The sequence below is a fragment of the Zootoca vivipara genome, chromosome 12 (assembly GCF_963506605.1).
Source record: "Zootoca vivipara chromosome 12, rZooViv1.1, whole genome shotgun sequence".
Classification (NCBI taxonomy): domain Eukaryota; kingdom Metazoa; phylum Chordata; class Lepidosauria; order Squamata; family Lacertidae; genus Zootoca; species Zootoca vivipara.
In genome coordinates this window covers 52,329,179-52,347,985 of record NC_083287.1, presented here as the reverse complement: position 1 = coordinate 52,347,985, position 18,807 = coordinate 52,329,179, and the positions used below count along the sequence as shown (strand labels likewise).

Sequence of the window (18,807 nt, the reverse complement as noted above, 5' to 3'; positions counted from 1 at the left end):
AGCTAGATCGATCAGTTAAAACCGGGAAAAAAAAACAAATGAAATTACCAAATACTTTCTTCAAGCTAATAGAAACTTTTGGTTTAGAGGATGCATGGAGAAGTAAAAATCCATTTCAAAGAGAATATACCTTCTTTTCTTATCCGAAAAATTCAGCAGGAAGAATAGACACCATCTGGGTAACAAAAGAACTGACCTTAAAAATCTTTAAAGCCGAAATTCAACCAAAAACGCTTTCAGACCACAACGCAGTTATGGTCTGGCTAAAAGGGAATAGGGAAGCTCCAACAGATGGAGGCTAAATGAATTTCTCCTAAAAAATGAACAGATTATACAAAAAGCAAAAGAAACACTAAAAGAATATTTTAAACTTAACATGTCAGAAGAAGTGGATATAGAAACTGTTTGGGATGCCAGCAAGGCTGTATTAAGAGGGTACTTCATACAACAAAACACAATTCAGAGAAAAGAAAAAGAAAAAAAGAAACAAGAGGTAATAGAACAAATTAGAAAAAATGAAAAGGACCTTTATAATAAACCAGATAGCGTAGAGTTAAAGAGAAACATCAAATTACTCCAATCCCAATATTCAATGTTATTAAGTGAGGAAATGGAGTGGAAACTAAAACTAATGAAACAAAGATATTTTGAAGGAGCTAATAAGCCTGGAAAGATCTTGGCATGGCAACTGAAAAAAAAAGAGAATGAAAGAATAATAAATAAATTAAAAAATAATGGGGAAATTATAAATGACCCTAAAGAAATTGAAAAATGCTTTGGTGAATTCTGTAATGAATTATATAAGGAAGAGAAAGAAAACTTTAGAAGAGATAAGACATTATCTAGAGCAAAATGGGCTCCCAAAACTAAAAAAAGAACAGAGAGAAATACTAAACGCCCCAATTACTACACGGGAAATTCAAATGGCTATAAAAAATACAAAAGTAGGAAAATCTCCAGGCCCAGATGGTTTGTCATCACTTTATTATAAAAAATTAGAGGAGGTATTGATAGAGCCTTTGAAAAATGTAATGAATAACATACAACAAAAAGGGAAAATGCCAAACTCTTGGAAAGAAAGCTATATTACAATTATACCTAAACAAGGGAAATATATTTTAGATATTTCTAATTATAGACCTATAGCTCTTCTAAATAATGACTACAAGCTGTATACGAGTATACTGGCAGAGAGGACCAAAAAGGTCCTCAATGAATTAAATACACAGGGACCAATCAGGCTTCTTACCAGGGAGACATATCTATAATAACACAAGAAATATAATCAATATATTGGAATATTTAGATTTGCGGATAGAGAAACCGGCTGCCTTAATGGCGGTCGATGCCGAAAAGGCCTTCGACAGGGTCTCCTGGAAATTTATGAAAGAATTAATGCACCATATGGAATTTGGAGAACAGTACAATAACAACATCAAAGCAATATATACAAAACAAACAGCAAAAATCATAATAAACGGAAGGGTGGTCTCAAAAATGCGAAATTAACAAAGGAGTAAGACAGGGGTGTCCACTATCCCCACTAATTTTTATATTAGCCCTGGAAGTATTATGTCAAAAATAAGAAATGAAGAAGAGATTAAAGGGATAATTTTAGGGAAAAATAAATATAAGATTAAATCATTCGCAGATGACATTATAATTACTACGGAACAGCCTAAAGAAAGCTTGAATAAAGTATTAGAAGTAATGAAAGAGTATGGGAAAGTCTCGGGATTTAAATTAAATTTAGGAAAAACAAAGCTATTAGTTAAAAATTTATCAAAGGAAGAACAATTGAATATAGAAAAAGCAACAAATTTAAAGATATATTCGAAAATAAAATATCTGGGGATCTGGATCACTCCAAAAAACTTAAACCTATTTGAAGATAATTATCGGAAAACTTGGGGGGAAATAAAAAAGGATTTAGAACTGTGGAATAGACTTCACCTCTCCTTTCTGGGGCGCATATCTGCAATTAAATTAAATGTGTTACCAAAATTACTCTTCTTATTTCAAACAATTCCAATCATACGAAAATTAGAATTTTTAGATAATTGGCAAAAAGAATTATCAAGATTTATATGGTCCGGGAAAAGACCCAGACTAAAGCATAAAGTATTAATCGATACTAAGGAAAGGGGGGGGTTCGGGCTCCCGGATCTAAAAATTTATTTTGAGGCGGTGTGCTTCATATGGTTAAAGGAATGGTTCATTCTGAAAAATACAGAACTTTTAGATTTGGAGGGGCATGACACCCGATTCGGGTGGCATGCCTACCTAAATTATGAGAAATGCAAGTCCCACACAGGATTTAATAATCATATAATAAGATATCCTTTCTAAAAACATGGGGGAAATATAAAAAATACTTAGAACCAAAAACCCCAAAATGGATATCCCCAACGGAAGCAACAGCGGTCAAGAAAAGAAACATGAACGGATGCTGGACAACATATAACAACATACTAATAGAAAAGGATGAGCAAATAACAATTAAAAAATATGAAGAAGTTAAAAAATATTTCACAACATGGTTGGAGTACCATCAAATTTATAATTTATTCATAAAGGATAAGAAATTAGGATTCGAGAAAAAACCATCAAAATTAGAAGTCAACTTAATAAATAATAATAACAAAATTATATCAAAAATGTACAAATTATTACTGGATTACCACGTAATGGAGGAGGCTGTAAAAAGCAATATGATAAAGTGGGCGCAAGATATTGGGCGACCCATTATGTTGGCAGACTGGGAACAACTATGGAGGGTTAACATGAATTTTACAGCGAGTTATACTATTAAAGAAAACATGCTCAAAGTCCAGCATCGGTGGTACTTGACCCCTTATAGACTATCAAAAATATATAAAAATGCATCAAGCACCTGTTGGAGGTGTGGGGCAAACAAGGGTGACCTTTTTCACATGTGGTGGGCCTGCCAAAAGATCAAAACATTTTGGAACCAAATCTATGAGGAAATTAAGAAAATGCTAGGAACAACCTTTGTTAAGAAGCCGGAAGCGTTTATTTTAAGTATAATTGGAAACGAAATTCCAACGGCAATGAAAGAACTATTTTTATATGCAACCGCAGCCGCTAGGTTATTGATAGCAAAAAGCTGGAAGGAGACTGAAGCCCCCACTTTGACGGATTGGCAGAGTAAATTACAAGAATTGGCAGAAATGGCCCTATTAACAAACAACCTGAAAGGCAAATCGCAAAAAAACTTCTCAGAAAATTGGATAAAATATAAATTATACGTTCAAAACTATACTAAAGGTGCACTGAATTTGGTAATAATTGATTAAACAGAAAGAAGGGGGAAAGAAAAATTGAATTTATATATATGGTTTTTGATGCATGAAGAAAAATGAACGTATTAGACATGTATAATAGAGAAATATACTGGGTGTAGTACGTTCGCATAAGTTTAAGAATACATTAGAAAATGGCAGGAAGGAGTTAACATTTATAGTTTCGATGATTCTTATTGATTTTTCTCTCTCTCTTCTTGTTCTGAAATTGTTGTATATATATATAACATACATATTGTACGATATGGAAAGAGGGTAACAGAGGGGAGGGAGGGATGATGGTAAGGGAAGGTTTAGAAAGAAAGAGGGGAGGGGGGAGGGGGAAGGGGTATTTTTTTTATTCGCATAGATATGCATAGATATAGGCAATGGTCATGATTTATAAGATTGGATGTTTTTGTCTTACACTGTTGCCGTCTATGCCTCTGTTCTATGTTATGTTTTAAATTGATTAATAAACTTGCTTTTTTAAATTTAAAAAAAAAAAGAGATAACAGGGTATAGTGCGCAGGAAGAGGCTGTGGCAGAGAACAGTCCAGAATCAGAGGAAGAAGCGGAGGCTGGTGAGGAAGACAGCCAAGAGACAGAGTAGAGGCAGGCTGCTGAAGAAGCCAGGGGTGGGTCTTTCCCTCCTGCTGTGATCAGCTCCCCTCCTCCCTTGTCTCACAGAACATGCAGAGGAATGAAGAGGGTGGAGCAAAGAGAGACTAGATGAAGGAGTATTTGGCTGCTGCGGAAGGAACTGGGGTGTGAAGCCTTAGAGAGAAGTGGGAAGGTGAGGACCTTCAGTCCTCCTAACTGTCTCCTTCGGGCAAGACCAAAATGGGAAGAGTTGCTGTGATCACTAGGTCTGTGTTCTTTGGTTTCTTGGAACAAGGAGTTACCTTCACTGACACTGGGCTCTTGATTCCCGAACTACTCTTGACTCTGACTTCTGACAGAGGGGGTCTCTTCCAACTTTCCCCCCAGGTGTCAGCACTCCTGGTCTTCCTTATGAAGTGGAACCGACACTCTCTTGGACTCTTCAAAGCTGTATTATACCATTTGAGAAGAGGCAATACTGAGAGCCAGTGTGGTGTAGTGGTTAAGAGCGGTAGACTCGTAATCTGAGGAACCGGGTTTGAGTCTCCGCTCCTCCACATGCAGCTGTTGGGTGACCTTGGGCTAGTCACACTTCTTTGAAGTCTCTCAGCCCCACCCACCTCACAGGGTGTCTGTTGTGGGGGAGGAAGGGAAAGGAGAATGTTAGCCGCTTTGAGACTCCTTCGGGTAGTGATAAAGCGGGATTTAAAATACAAACTCTTCTCCTTCTTCTTCTTCTTCTTCTTCTTCTTCTTCTTCTTCTTCTTCTTCTTCTTCTTCTTCTTCTTCTTCTTCTTCTTCCCCCAGAGGATCATGGGAAGCATCATTTGTTAAGGGTGCAGAGAGCAGCTGTGATCCACACCACATGATTCCTTGGGGAGACTGGTGACCCTTTTCCAAGTTGTGTGTGTGTGTGTAATTCATTATTTAATACCCCACCCGTCTGGCTGGGTTTCCCCAGCCACTCTGGGCAGCTCCCAACAGAATATTAAAAACACGATCAAACATCAAACATTAAAAAACTTCCCTGAACAGGGCTGCCCTCAGGTGTCTTCTAAAAGTTAGATAGTTGTTTATTTCCTTGACATCTGATGGGAGGGCGTTCCACAGGGCGGGCTCTCTGCATTATACTGAGGTAGCGTGTGCACAAAAATACATTTATTACTACAAATGACACACATTCTTTGCAAGGATGTGTATGTTAGGCAAAATTACATAAACCATGTGTATCTCGGGGGAAATTTGCGCAAAAATGCTGATGAATTTTCATTAGCTTCCCCCCCCAAAAAAATCCACAACTGATGTAGAAATAGGAAGAATGAGAAAACAGGAACTGAGAGAGATCAGCCTTGACAGAACAGCCCATCCCTAACTCTGAGCAACTTCCTTTTTTCCGCTTTACTGAAAAAGGAGCAATTGGGAGTTGTACACACTCCAAGCTCCACCATTCAAGCCCGATCTGGGGTGCTCTATTTTTAAATACGCTGATCATGTCAGCTGCTGCAAACAGATGTTCTTGGCTTCTTGCATAAACATAGGGTTGAAGAGGACACACACCCAGTTATCAGCACACTTGTCTTATCTCATTTTGGATTCACAAGGTGCACCCTGAAAGAAAGACAATTGCAGTATAACAGCGGGTGGGGAAGTAACTTCCGACATCTACTGTAGGGAACTTCAAGGAAATGACTAGGACTGTTACGGTAAGTTGGTGTGCAAAGCCTGTGAGTGGCTTAGCTCAGTGGCAGAGCACCTGCTTGGCATGCAGAAGGTCTCGGATTCAATCCCTGGCATTTCAAGGCAGGGCTGGAAGAGACTCCTGTCTGAAACCCCACAGAGCCACTGCCTAACCATGTCAACAGTTCTGGGCTAGATGGGTCAAAGTTTGGGCTCGGTATAAGGCCGCTTCTTACATTCTTGTGACCTAAAAAGAGATGGAAGATTTGATCTAAAGGAGAGAACGGGAAGCCGGTTTCCTTCCCATATCTTTTTGTTCTAATAGCCAACGTCAGCTGCAAGCGAATTCTACCTTGTCCACCTTGATAGGGATTTGGAGAACTGAAATAATACTCTCCAACATTTATCCAGTGAAAATAGGAATGTCCTATTCCATACATAGTGATGTATGGAAGTGAGAGCTGGACCATAAAGAAGGCTGATCGCCAAAGAATTTATGCTTTTGAATTATGGTGCTGGAGGAGACTCTTGAGAGTCCTATGGACTGCAAGAAGATCAAACCTATCAGTTCTGAAGGAAATCAGCCCTGAGTGCTCACTGGAAGGACAGATCCTGAAGCTGAGGCTCCAATACTTTGGCCACCTGATGAGAAGAGAAGGACTCCCTGGAAAAGACCCTGATGTTGGGAAAGATGGAGGGCACTAGGAGAAGGGGATGACAGAGAACAAGATGTTTGGACATTGTTCTCAAAGCCACCAACATGAGCTTGACCAAACTGTGGGAGGCAGTGGAAGACAGGAGTGCCTGGTGTGGTCTGGTCCATGGGGTCATGAAGAGTTGGACACGACTAAACAACAACATTCAACAACAACAATCAGAAGGCATCCAAAGGCATAGAAGACATTTGAAGACAACCTACCGGTAGAAGACATCTGAAGGCAGCCCTGTTTAGGGAAGTTTTTAATGTTTGATGTTTGATCGTGTTTTTAATATTCTGTTAGGAGTTTCCCAGAGTGGCTGGGGAAACGCAGGCAGATGGGTGGGGTATAAATAATGAATTACACACACACACACACACCCCTTGGAAAAGGGTCACCAGTCTCCCCAAGGAATATTCTGTTGGGAGCCGCCCAGAGTGGCTGGGGAAACACAACCAGATGTGTGGGGTATAAATAATAAATTATTATTATATTATTATAACAACAATACCATCCCACCCATCTGACTAGGTCCCTCCAGCCACTCTGGGCAGCATCCAACATATATATAAACATATTAAAACATTTTTTTTAACTTCTGTATACAGGCCTGCCTTCAGAAGTCTTCTGAAGGTTGCATAGTTACTTATCTCCTTGACTTAGGGGCCGCAAAACTCCATCCCCTCCAACATTTATCTGATAAAAATAGGGATGTCCTAAGGAAAAGCGGGACATTAGGGGATCAAATCAGAAAGCAGGATGTCTTCTGTTAATCCAGGATGGTCCCTGGAACATAGAGACACTTGGAGAGTCTGCTGTAATATTGGAGAGGATATCTGAAAATCAATCATTTCATTTTACAGTGGAAGAGCCATAGTCCCGTGGAAGAGAATCCAGCAACCCAATGGAAGATTCAACCCCTGGCATTTCCATGCCTGAAACCCCAGAAAAGCACTGACAGTCAGTGTAGGCATCACTGAGCCAGATGGACCAATGAGCTGACATAGTAGAAGGCAGCTTCCTATACAGTGGTACCTTGGTTCTCAAACTTAATCTGTTCCAAAACCAAAGCGTTCCAAAACCAAGGTGCGCTTTCCCATTAAAAAGTAATGCAAAATGGATTAATCCGTTCCAGACTTTTAAAAACAACCGCTAAAACAGCAATTTAACACGAATTTTACTATCTAACGAGACCACTGATCCATAAAATGAAAGCAATAATCAATGTACTCTACTATAATATAAATAAGACAGTACAGTGGACGCTCAGGTTGCAAACATGATCCATGCTGGAGGCACGTTCGCAATCCGCAGTGTTAGCAACCCACGTCTGAGTGTCTGTGTACGCGCGGGTCACAATTTGGTGTTTCTGTGCATGCGCGTGCGCCGAAACCCGGAAGCAACCTGTTCCAGTACTTCCGGGTTCGGCATGGAGTGCAACCCGAAAAGACACAACCTGAAGCAGGTATGACTGTATTGTAGGTGTGTGGGTTTTTTGTTTGTTTGTTTTTTAATCTTTAATCTTGCCTGCACTGATGATAGTCATTGTTTGGATGGAGGGCTTTTATCCATTTCCACAGTCACACAATCAATCAATCAGCAGCTGGACTGGGTTCCACACAGTCACAAAACCAAATTAACTGAAGAAGCCTAAAAAAAAAGCAAAATAAATAGCAAAAACAAAAGCGCCAAACTTAATCCGATCCAGAAATCCGTTTTACTTACGAAATGTTCGAAAACCAAGGTGCAGCTTCTGATTGGTGCAGGTGCCCCGGAAACAATAGCCGGCAGCCGCATCGGACGTTCGGCTCCCAACAAAACATTCGAAAACCGAAACACTTAATTCTGAGTTTCCGGCGTTTGAGAGCCAAGGTACTTGACTCCGTTCTTCTCACTCCATACATATCATTTGCTATTATTTATTGCAATTGCATCTCGCCTTTTTCTCCAATGGGCTCATGGTTCATCCCCCCTCCACAGCTAATCCCCACAACAGCCCTGTGAGGTAGGTTAGGCTGAGAGGCAGCGACTGACTCCAAGGTCATTCAATGACCTTGGATATCGAATTAATGTGCCATGAATTGCTACTGAGGTTTTCTGGATGATGATGGTGATGATTATTATTATTATTATTATTATTATTATTATTATTATTATTATTATTATCTTCCTCAGTGGGTGTAGAAACTGCTGTTCTGAATAATGTTTTTAATAGGATAGCGGGCACTGGGTAGCAGCCCCCTAAATGTTTGGGAACCACAACCCTAAGCCCCACTGACTCTCAGAGAAGAAACAGGCTTCTTCTGCTAAAAGCTTTGGAGAGTCGCGGTATCTTTCATTTCCCGTGCCTTTGTGTTTCTGTTAGAAACGAGATCTTTGCATCCTACAGGCTCCTGTTATCAGACCCCCTCCTTTGGGAACTGTCTCATCGAGATCGAGAGGAGCTCTCCAAAACAGGCAGCAAACAAATCAGGCTCTGCGATTCCCCTTTACTCTGAAGCAACCCCACTTAAACCAGCGCGGAAAGGGGTCACGGACTCAGAGAAGCAGGCACAACATGTCTGGAAGATGCTCTTTGAACGGTGACAGAGGAGGCAGGCAGACAAGCTGCGAAGGGTGTATCAAAATTCAAAAGGGGCCTCCAATAAATTGAAATAATTTTGGAAGGGTGAGGTTTTTTAAAAAATCCAAGGCTAACTAGCTGAAAGACGGACAGAGAGATAGACATTAAGCAGTACCTCTGAGGGTCATCAAAGGCTGCCTGATTGGACTCTGTCACCTGTCTTGAAAACACTTCACTGGGTGGCAGTAAGCTATCTAGTCCTATTCAGAATCTTACTACAGTATTCGCATATAATGCCTAAAATGGGTGGAGGATTCAAGTCCCTAAAAGAACGCCTTCATCAATATCAATCATCTGAGACCCTATTATTAGCAGGTCAGGCTTCTTGATGGTGCCATTACTAGGGGCTGACATTGATTGATTGATTGATTGATTGATTGATTGATTGATTGATTGCCTTTTCCCTGGACTGGGACTGAAGGCGGCTTACACAAATGAAGACAGGACAGATAAAATGCAGAAAGCTTAAAACAAACAAAAGATATCTGTTTGTTTAAATAATAATAATTAAATGTAACAGAGTTTAAGCAAAATTTTAAAATACAGATAATAAAAACAATAAAATAGCACGGCACTATTTAAAGCCCTTTCCTTAAAAAAACAAAAAAACAAAAATCAGTTCCCAGAATAAAGCAGTCTTCACCTGACGGTGGAAGAACCCAAGAAGGAAGCCAGTCTAGCTTCTCTGGGGAGGGAATCATAGAATCATAGAATCATAGAGTTGGAAGAGACCACAAGGGCCATCCAGTCCAACCCCCTGCCAAGCAGGAAACACCATCAAAGCATTCCTGACAGATGGCTGTCAAGCCTCTGCTTAAAGACCTCCAAAGAAGGAGACTCCACCACACTCCTTGGCAGCAAATTCCACTGCCGAACAGCTCTTACTGTCAGGAAGTTCTTCCTAATGTTTAGGTGGAATTTTCTTTCTTGTAGTTTGAATCCGTTGCTCCTTGTCCGCTTCTCTGGAGCAGCAGAAAACAACCTTTCTCCCTCCTCTATATGACATCCTTTTATATATTTGAACATGGTTATCATATCACCCCTTAACCTTCTCTTCTCCAGGCTAAACATACCCAGCTCCCTAAGCCGTTCCTCATAAGGCATCGTTTCCAGGCCTTTGACCATTTTGGTTGCCCTCTTCTGGACACGTTCCAGCTTATCAGTATCCTTCTTGAACTGTGGTGCCCAGAACTGGACACAGTACTCCAAGTGAGGTCTGACCAGAGCAGAATACAGTGGTACTATTACTTCCCTTGATCTAGATGCTATACTCCTATTGATGCAGCCCAGAATTGCATTGGCTTTTTTAGCTGCTGCATCACACTGTTGACTCATGCAAGTTTGTGGTCTACCAAGACTCCTAGGTCCTTTTCACATGTACTGCTCTCAAGCCAGGTGTCTCCCATCCTGTATTTGTGCCTTTCATTTTTTTTTGCCCAAGTGTAGTACTTTACATTTCTCCTTGTTAAAATTCATCTTGTTTGCTTTGGCCTAGTTGTCTAATCTGTTAAGGTCATTTTGAAGTGTGATACTGTCCTCTGGGGTGTTAGCCACCCCTCCCAATTTGGTGTCGTCTGCAAACTTGCTCAGGATGCCCTCAAGCCCATCATCCAAGTCATTGATAAAGATGTTGAACAAGACTGGGCCCAAGACAGAACCCTGTGGCACCCCACTAGTCACTTCTCTCCAGGATGAGGAGGAGCCATTGATGAGCACCCTTTGGGTTCGGTCAGTCAGCCAGTTCGAAATCCACTGAATGGTAGCATTGTCTAGCCCACATTTTACCAGCTTCTTTACAAGAATATCATGGGGCACCTTGTCAAAGGCCTTGCTGAAATCAAGATAGGGAGTTCCACAGTGTGGGAACAGCCACAAATCTGGGCCCTTTCTCTGGTCCCCACCAAGCATGCCTGTGAGGCAGGACTGAGAGAAGGCCCACTGAAGATCTCAGATCCCAGGCAGATTCATATAGGAGAAGATCCATGGCAGGGTCTTCTTGGTGGTGATTCTCCCGTCGTGGAATGCCCTCCCCAGAGAGGTGCATTTGTCCCCTTCGTTCAGGAGGAAGGTAAAACCATCTCTGTCTACCCAGGAACTTGGCTCTAGCGCCACCTACTGCTGGTCTCTCCACCTTCTACCCCAGGGTCTCCAAACTAAGGCCCAGGGGCCGGATGCAGCCCAATCACCTTCTAAATCCGGCCCGCGGACAGTCCGGGAATCAGCATGTTTTTACATGAATAGAATGTGTCCTTTTATTTAAAATGCATCTCTGGGTTATTTGTGGGGCCTGCCTGGTGTTTTTACATGAGTAGAATGTGTCCTTTTATTTAAAATGCATCTCTGGGTTATTTGTGGGGCATAGGAATTCGTTCATTTTTTTTTCCAAAATATAGTCCGGCCCCCCACAAGGTCTGAGGGACAGTGGACCGGCCCCCTGCTGAAAAAGTTTGCTGACCCCTGTTCTACCCTAATAATGTACACTGCTCAATTCACCGCTGAATAGTTTAAGTGAGAGATCCTTTAGGAAGAGGCCGCCAGTCACGCTAACACCCTGCTCTCAAGAAACGTTGTGGTCCGAGTCGCATGAAAGACTTATGATATAATCCCCATGAACGGAACAATCAAAATAAGGCAAGCTGAAGTCTTCCGCTGACCCACAAAGGCGGTCAAGTTGGTTTTGCGGCAGGAGTGAGCTGTTGCTTATTATCACTATATATTAAAAAGGTAAAGGAACCCAGGATGGTTAAGCCCAGTCAAAGGTGACTATGGGGTTGCGGCGCTCATCTCGCTTTCAGGCAAAGGGAGCCGGAGTTTGTCCACAGACAACTTTCCATGTGGTCAGCATGACTAAACTGCTTCTGGCACAACAGAACACCATGACAGAAACCAGAGCACACAGAAACGCCGTTTACCTTCCGGCTGCAGCAGTACCTATTTATCTACTTGCACTGGCATGCTTTTGAACTGCTAGGTTGGCAGGAGCTGGGACAGAGCAATGGGAGCTCACCCCGTCGCGGGGTTTCGAACCGCCCACCTTCTGATTGGTAAGCCCACCCTTTACCTTTATTCTCTCTATCCTCAAGGAACATTAGGAGAACCCCGCTGATGGCAAACAGAAGGAGAAGACACTTCTGTTTCCGGGGCTCCATGACAAAGGAAGAAACTCCCATTTCTTAACCCCCACATTTAAGTGGAAATATCGAAGTATTACTGTCCGTTAAGCAGCATACGAGGGGTTGGGGAACCCTCACTTTTAGACTTGCAGTAACACCTAGCAGTTCAAAAGCACTTCAGAGTGCAAGTAGATAAATAGGAACCTCTCCAGCGGAAAGGTAAACGGCGTTTCTGTGCGCTGCTCTGTTTTCGCCAGAAGCGGCTTAGTCATGCTGGCCACATGACCCGGAAAAACTGTCTGCGGACAAACGTTGGCTCCCTTGGCCTATAGAGCAAGATGAGCGCCACAACCTCAGAGTCGTCCGCGACTGGACCTAACGGTCAGGGGTCCCTTTACCTTTTAACACACACACACACACACAAGCTTCTTCTTTTTCTTATTTGCACTTCATCATATACTAGGTTTGGAACCTTAGAGACAGTCACTTACGGAGGTTGTGAATCAAACACTTGTGGTGCTGCAAAAGCCTCTTTAGAGGGTGGGCCCTCCTGAACAATCAGAACATAAGGAGAGCCTGATGGATCGGGCCAATGGTCCATCTATTCTAGCATCCTGTTCTCACAGGGGATGACCAGATGCTTCAATAGGAAACCAGCAAGCAGGACTCAAGCACAAGAGCACTCTCCCCTAGGGCTTCCGGCAACTGGTAGCAATCCTGGCTCCAACTGTGGAAGCAGAGCCTTCTCGGTAGTGGCACCCACCCTGTGGAATGCCCTCCCACTAGAGGTCAAAGAGAACAACAATTACCAGACCTTTAGAAGGCATCTCAAGGCAGCCCTGTTTAGGGAAGCTTTTAATGTTTGATGGATTACTGTATTTTAGTGTTTTGTTGGAAGCCGCCCAGAGTGGCTGGGGGAACCCGGCCAGATGGGCGGGGTATAAATAAATTATTATTATTATTATTATTATTATTATTATTATTATTATTATTATAGCACAGCCATTGCAACTAGGTACCAGCGATAGCCATTTCCTTGGTGAATTTGCCCAATCCTCTTTTAAAGCCTCACAATTTGGTGGCTGTCACTGCCTCCCTTTGGAATGAGCTCTGTAGTTTAACTATGAATTGCATAAATAAGTATTTTCTTCAAAACTTATTTACACATTTTAATTTATCTTAATGCTGCCAACATTTTCAAGTGTACACAATTTCCCCCATATATTCAATAATCATTTCCCAATCTTCTCTAAACGTATGTTCTTCTTGTTCTTTTATTCTATATATTAGATCCGCAAATTGCACATATTCCATCAGTTTAAGTTGTCATTCTTCTTTAGTTGGGATTTATCACATTTTCCATTAGTAGCATACATAAATAACCGTTTTTTGACACCTGGGAATTTCCATCTGAATTATCCCCAACAAAAAAGGACTCTGTTTTTTTTTTTTGGAAGAGTGCTTTTAAACTTTTTTTTTTCAATTCATTGTAAATTATTTCCCAATACTCTTTTACCGGTCCACCACATATGAAAGATTGTTCCCTCGACCTCATTGCATCTCCAGCACTTATCTGATTCAGCCTTATACAAATCTTCTTTGAGTTAAATACCATTTGCAAATCATGGATGTAATAATGGAATACTGAATGGTTTAGTTTATGAAAACTATGCAGAGATTTATGTTATGCAAAATGAACCATGGAAAGAGAAGAAGGGAAGTCGTTGATATATCTTAAGGTTGTTTAAATGAATATACTAAAATGTAAAACAGAAAGTTTAATAAAAAATTATGGCAGGGGAAAAGAAGTATTTTCTTTTCTCTGTCCCAAATCTTCCTAAATTCAGTGGGAAGGGTTGTGGAGAGGCATGGAAAAGGACAGGAATGTTTTCTTCCCTGAACATCATCCTTAAATTGACTTCCACCCAAGCCTGATTTGGGATGATTCCCTACGACCCCAACCCAGATCGATTCTGAAGACTCTTAGTGCCCCCAACCTTCTCGTGAGGCTTTTCACTTCTGCAGCAAAGAGGATGGAATGGGGAACTTTCCTTCTGTGAACTTTGGGGCAGATCCACACCACACAATTGAAGCTCATTCAGCAGCACACATGTAAATTGCGAAAAGTCCTGGGAACTGTAGTTTGATACGGTTGCTAGGAGTTGTAGCTCTGTGAGGGCGAAACTACAGTTCCCAGAATTCTTTGGGGGAATAAATGTGACAATATGGCATGTATCTGCCCTTACTTGAGTTAAGCCATTCTGAGGTCCATAATGTTTAGTATATAATACCCAGAGAATTTAAATCAGGCTGGGGGCTGGCTATGGTCCTTTGGGCCTCTCTACGTGGCCCCTGAGACTGCCCAGTTCACACGCCTCACCCTACTGGAACGTGTCCTTGATCAGTGATAATGCCTCTTTGTTTTGAGGAGCATTGAAATTAATGGGCACGGCCGACTTTCAATTCATTTCAATAGGTCTACTCTGAGTAAAATTTAGTTGCTACTTGCTTATCCTTGATAACCCCCCCTTTTTATATTATAAATAAATAAATTTATTGCCTTTCAATTTGCTACTTTGCACAATATGTTTTTGCCGACCTTGAATTTACAGAAGGGCATAAATGTTTACTACGGTTATCTGAGCCTGGTGCACAGGTTTGTGGGTGAGCATTCCAAAGACGCGGCTGGTTTAAGAATATTCTTGTTGGTTCCATTTTTTTTAATGTTCTGGCTGCATGTTGCCCAATTAAACCAGTGTGTGGTTAAGAGAAATGCAAATCTGTTCTGCAAAAAAAACCCACAATTGGGGTATTTGCTTATTTAGAGTGTTTGCTCTTCAGTCAAAAAAGCAGTTTTGCATCCCAGCAATTAAAACAAGACAGTCTTACAATCAAAAAGTCATGGCAGAAATGGAAAACAGAGACAGGGAGGGAAGAAGTTGGGGAAAGCAAAACCAGCACCAATCTTGAAAGTTATAGTATTAGCTCTTATATTGGCCATATGCGTTACAGCTAAAGGAGCGATGTCTGCACTTGGCAAATGAAGGCATTTTCAGGTAACAGGATGACTTGGGTTTGCTGAAAACTGGGAGAAATTGTGACGCACACGCAAAGACACACACACACACACAGATACACACACTATTCAGGTGGATGGGTGGAAGTTTTGTATTTAATACAAAATATCTGATCCGATAAGGAATGGAATTGGGCCATCACATTTCATTTCTTGGTTTTGTCTCTCTGATACGTTTTATGCTTTATTTCATTTAAATAGCAACCCTGTGCCTTGTGGCTTTCCCCATTTTATCCTTTGGTGGCGTGTGAGGGTTGTGAATGGTTACACAGCCTTGCTGTCTGAAAAGCAGATATCTGTGTTTGAACACAAAAGCACTCTGGAACATGGTGTTCCGTTTTCCGATGGGTCGCCTTCTTCTCCAGAGTTTTCCAGAGAAGTCTGGCTGGCCAGTGTGAGAAATGGGATTGTAAACTAGCAGGACCTCTGGCCTGATCCAGCAAGCCACTCCTTATACGCTGAACCTGGGGAATCCAGGGTTCAAATCCCCACTCAGCCATGTAATGCACTGGCTGACCTTGGGCCAGTCACAGTCTTTCGACTTAAGCTACCTCGCAAGGTTGGTGTGACTGGGGGGAAATGGGAAGAGGCCTGCATACGCCACCTTGAGCTCCTTAAAGGAAAGGAGGAGTCAAAATGCAATAAAGAAATAACCTCACTTTTCAACAAGCCCACATTTAATTCCCAGCATAAAAATAAAGCAAAACTTATGTCTCCCACTGTTGTGCTCAGGTGAGAGTTTTTGTGAGCTCCCATACCTAATTATATAGAGAGAGGCTTCCCAAAGCCATAGACTGAGCATTTGCTGGGGGATAATAATATTGTTCTGTGGTCATGCATGGTGTGGTCTTCCATACAGACTTCGGGTTCAAGATGACACAAAAAAAGATAAATATTAGAATCGTTCTACTTAGAAGAGCATCAGGTGCAAGTGGAGTTTCAGACCTAAGACCTTCTTAAGCAAAAAAAAACCCTAGGACATCTTTGCAAAAAGGTTCCCTTACTCCCTTATTTATTTAAACTGGAGCTGCATAATATGGTTAGTTGCATTTATTCATCGCTTTTTCCCCAAGGAAAATGTCTGGAAGCACCTTACAAATCCACAATAGGCCAAACCAGCCTTGACCATCATTTTCAAACCAAAAGCGTTGGAAACATCGGAACCAGCTGCCCAAACGGCAATGTGCGGAAGCGCATAAAACACGCACACGAAAACACACACGGATCCATCCATTCGGAGGAAAGTTTAACCCTTTCATCCTCAGAGGGATTCCTCCTCCTCCTCCAAATTATTTTTAGAAAATAAACCTACTCGTCTCAAGGAGAATCGCTGCGTTTAATTCCCAGCCCCCAATAAACCTCGCTGGATCCACAAGCCCTTTTAGCAACGTCCATTTGTTTTCAAAAGCAATGGAATTACTTAATCGGAAGAGGTTTGAATGCAATCTTCATCTCGCAGCGAAGTCAATGTCACAACTCCCATTTCCTTTGACTGGCTCTGCCTTCCACGCAGCCCCTTCTAAACACCCAACCCTGTGGCGGTCTAAAATCCCTAGAAACCAACGGCTTAACCGGTTTGTGAATCGCATTATTTGTTACCACCTATCAGTCTGGGGGTGTTTGTTTTGTTTTATTTGCAAATTACCAGCCATGTTGCATCGAAAGGAGACGTGAGCTACATACCAACACGCTGTCCTGGGAGCCTGGCTCGGCTTTATCTCCTCCCCTCCACCCCCCACTAAAATCCATATATTTAGACACACTCTCATCACCCCAGTTATTATTTTTTTTAAAAGCCAAGCCCATATCACCTCTCCATCCCGGCATGGTTCTTGCGGAGGTCGCCAAAGAGCGCGCCCGCGCGTTTGCGCATCTCCGTCTGCCCGTTGCCTTCGTCCTCCAGCTGTGTGTTTGTGTGTCGTTGTGCGATCTGATCCCTATGCAAGAATTTAATTCCCAGGCAGAAGTGGAAGCCCAAGCACGCCGCCGTCCTGCAGCATCGCCGCCCGCGCCGGCTCGCTGCTCGCTCTTCTCCCTCCCCCGTTTTAATTCTTGCAAACCTTTCCAGATTTTTTTTCCCCCTTCAGGCATCGACTTTGCAAGAAAAGAGATTCGTGCAAGCAACTCTCTCTCTCTCATCTTCCCTGATTCCTTAGCCTCCAACACACACACACACACACACACACACACACACACACACACACACACACACGCTCCAATCTCCTGCACACAGACTGCAGCCCAGCGGGAATGGGGTGAATTGTCTATGGATGGGGTGACCCGCAGCTTCGGGGGCGCAGGGTTGCCTTACCATTGCAGTCCCGAGGTGGAGATCCCACGATCGGCAGCTGGACGCCCTTGGATCTCCAGCCGGGGAAGGCGAACTGCAGCCTTGTCTGGAGAAGTCCTCGGCGGTGGGGGCTCCTTTAGCGAAACGAGAGAGATTTCAAAAGGGTCTTTCCTGCTGCAATGGCATCAGTGCATTGCAGTGCAAAAAAACTGTCCAGACAAGCAGAGAAAGAGATGTGTGCGCGCTCGCTATTAGTATTTTTTAAATAAACAAATCAGAAATCCACTCGGCTACGAAGGAATTAACATTCCCTCCCAGTCCTCAGCGCTGCCTAGCGCCTTGAAACGAGAGACCAGGGGTTGCCACGCCGTTGGGACGTGCCCCGCGAAGGCATTTTCCTCGCGAAAAAAATTATTTATACTGAGGGTGGTGCGCTTTGTGGGATTTTAAAACTTCTTTCCTTTGAAATGGAGTGCTTTCTAAAAATTATATCATTTGCTTGCTTCGTTGTTTGATCCCGATCCAGCAAGATGTGAAGCCGAATCCGGATTTAAGAAGACATCGCTTGGAAGGTCTCTGTGCGCAAACCGGACTGCCCGGCTCTCGCGCCTCCTGCAGAAAAATTGCCAAGCTTTCCCTCGCCCTGCAAAGGGAGGGGAGGGGGAGAGAAGGGGGGCAGGCGATGGGAAGAGGCCTGAGCCAATGGCTTGAGAGGGGTAGAGAGGGGAGAGCCAATGGGCTAGGGGGAGAGGCGTGGCCTATTCAAACCAGCTGTTTAAGCAAACTCTTGGTATCCAAAACTGCGTCCAGATTCTTTGTCTCTGAGTTAAAGGTTGCAGGGAGCTGGAAAGTGGATGGTAGGTTCATGAGGACTGGCGGCATGAAAGTCTCCTTTAACTTTGAGAAAGAGAGAATATCAATCCATCAGTTTACTGTACTAGCCAAAGGCCATGACAAATCAATACCATGCCATCAGCTTAAAATTTAACTCAAAAAACTTAAAAAAATTAACTTAAAAAAATAAAAAAATAAAATAAAATTTAACTCAAACAGCTGCAAATAAAAACAGCAGCCAAGACAACTGATAATAGCAATACGAATACAGAAACACTAATTAAATTTCAGTTTAGACCTCGGAAAACCCCTTACAATTCACAGCAATTTTATTTGGTTCCTATTATTATTATTATTATTATTATGCCACCAGAGCAAAAGAGCTACTTTAGGTGTCACCAAGACATTGTTGTCACACAACAGCCCCTGAACCCTTTCTATCAGGGAGAGCCTGTTTTCTTGTACCAACCGGGATTTTAGAAAGTTCCTCTTTGGATCCTTGCATAAAGGACAAGTGGGCATATAATGAGGAATATCTTCCACCTGAGGCTGAAAAAAAGAGGGTATATAACTATATATAGATATAATGGG

At 42.4% G+C, this 18,807-nt stretch overlaps 1 protein-coding gene across 6 annotated transcripts in view; it reads right to left on the bottom strand.

The window, feature by feature from the left end:
- ADCYAP1R1 (ADCYAP receptor type I) overlaps positions 1-17,982 on the bottom strand; it is a 142,383-nt gene extending 124,401 nt beyond the window's left edge. For 5 of the 6 annotated variants that reach the window (XM_060280936.1, XM_060280938.1, XM_060280940.1 and 2 more), the window contains exon 1: positions 17,404-17,982. The gene's annotated coding sequence lies outside the window, so the exon portion shown is untranslated. Of the gene's footprint in view, positions 1-16,903; positions 17,152-17,403 lie in introns of those variants that run through there. The other variant, XM_060280937.1, reaches the window with a different exon arrangement.
- Between the last annotated feature and the right edge of the window lie 825 nt (positions 17,983-18,807).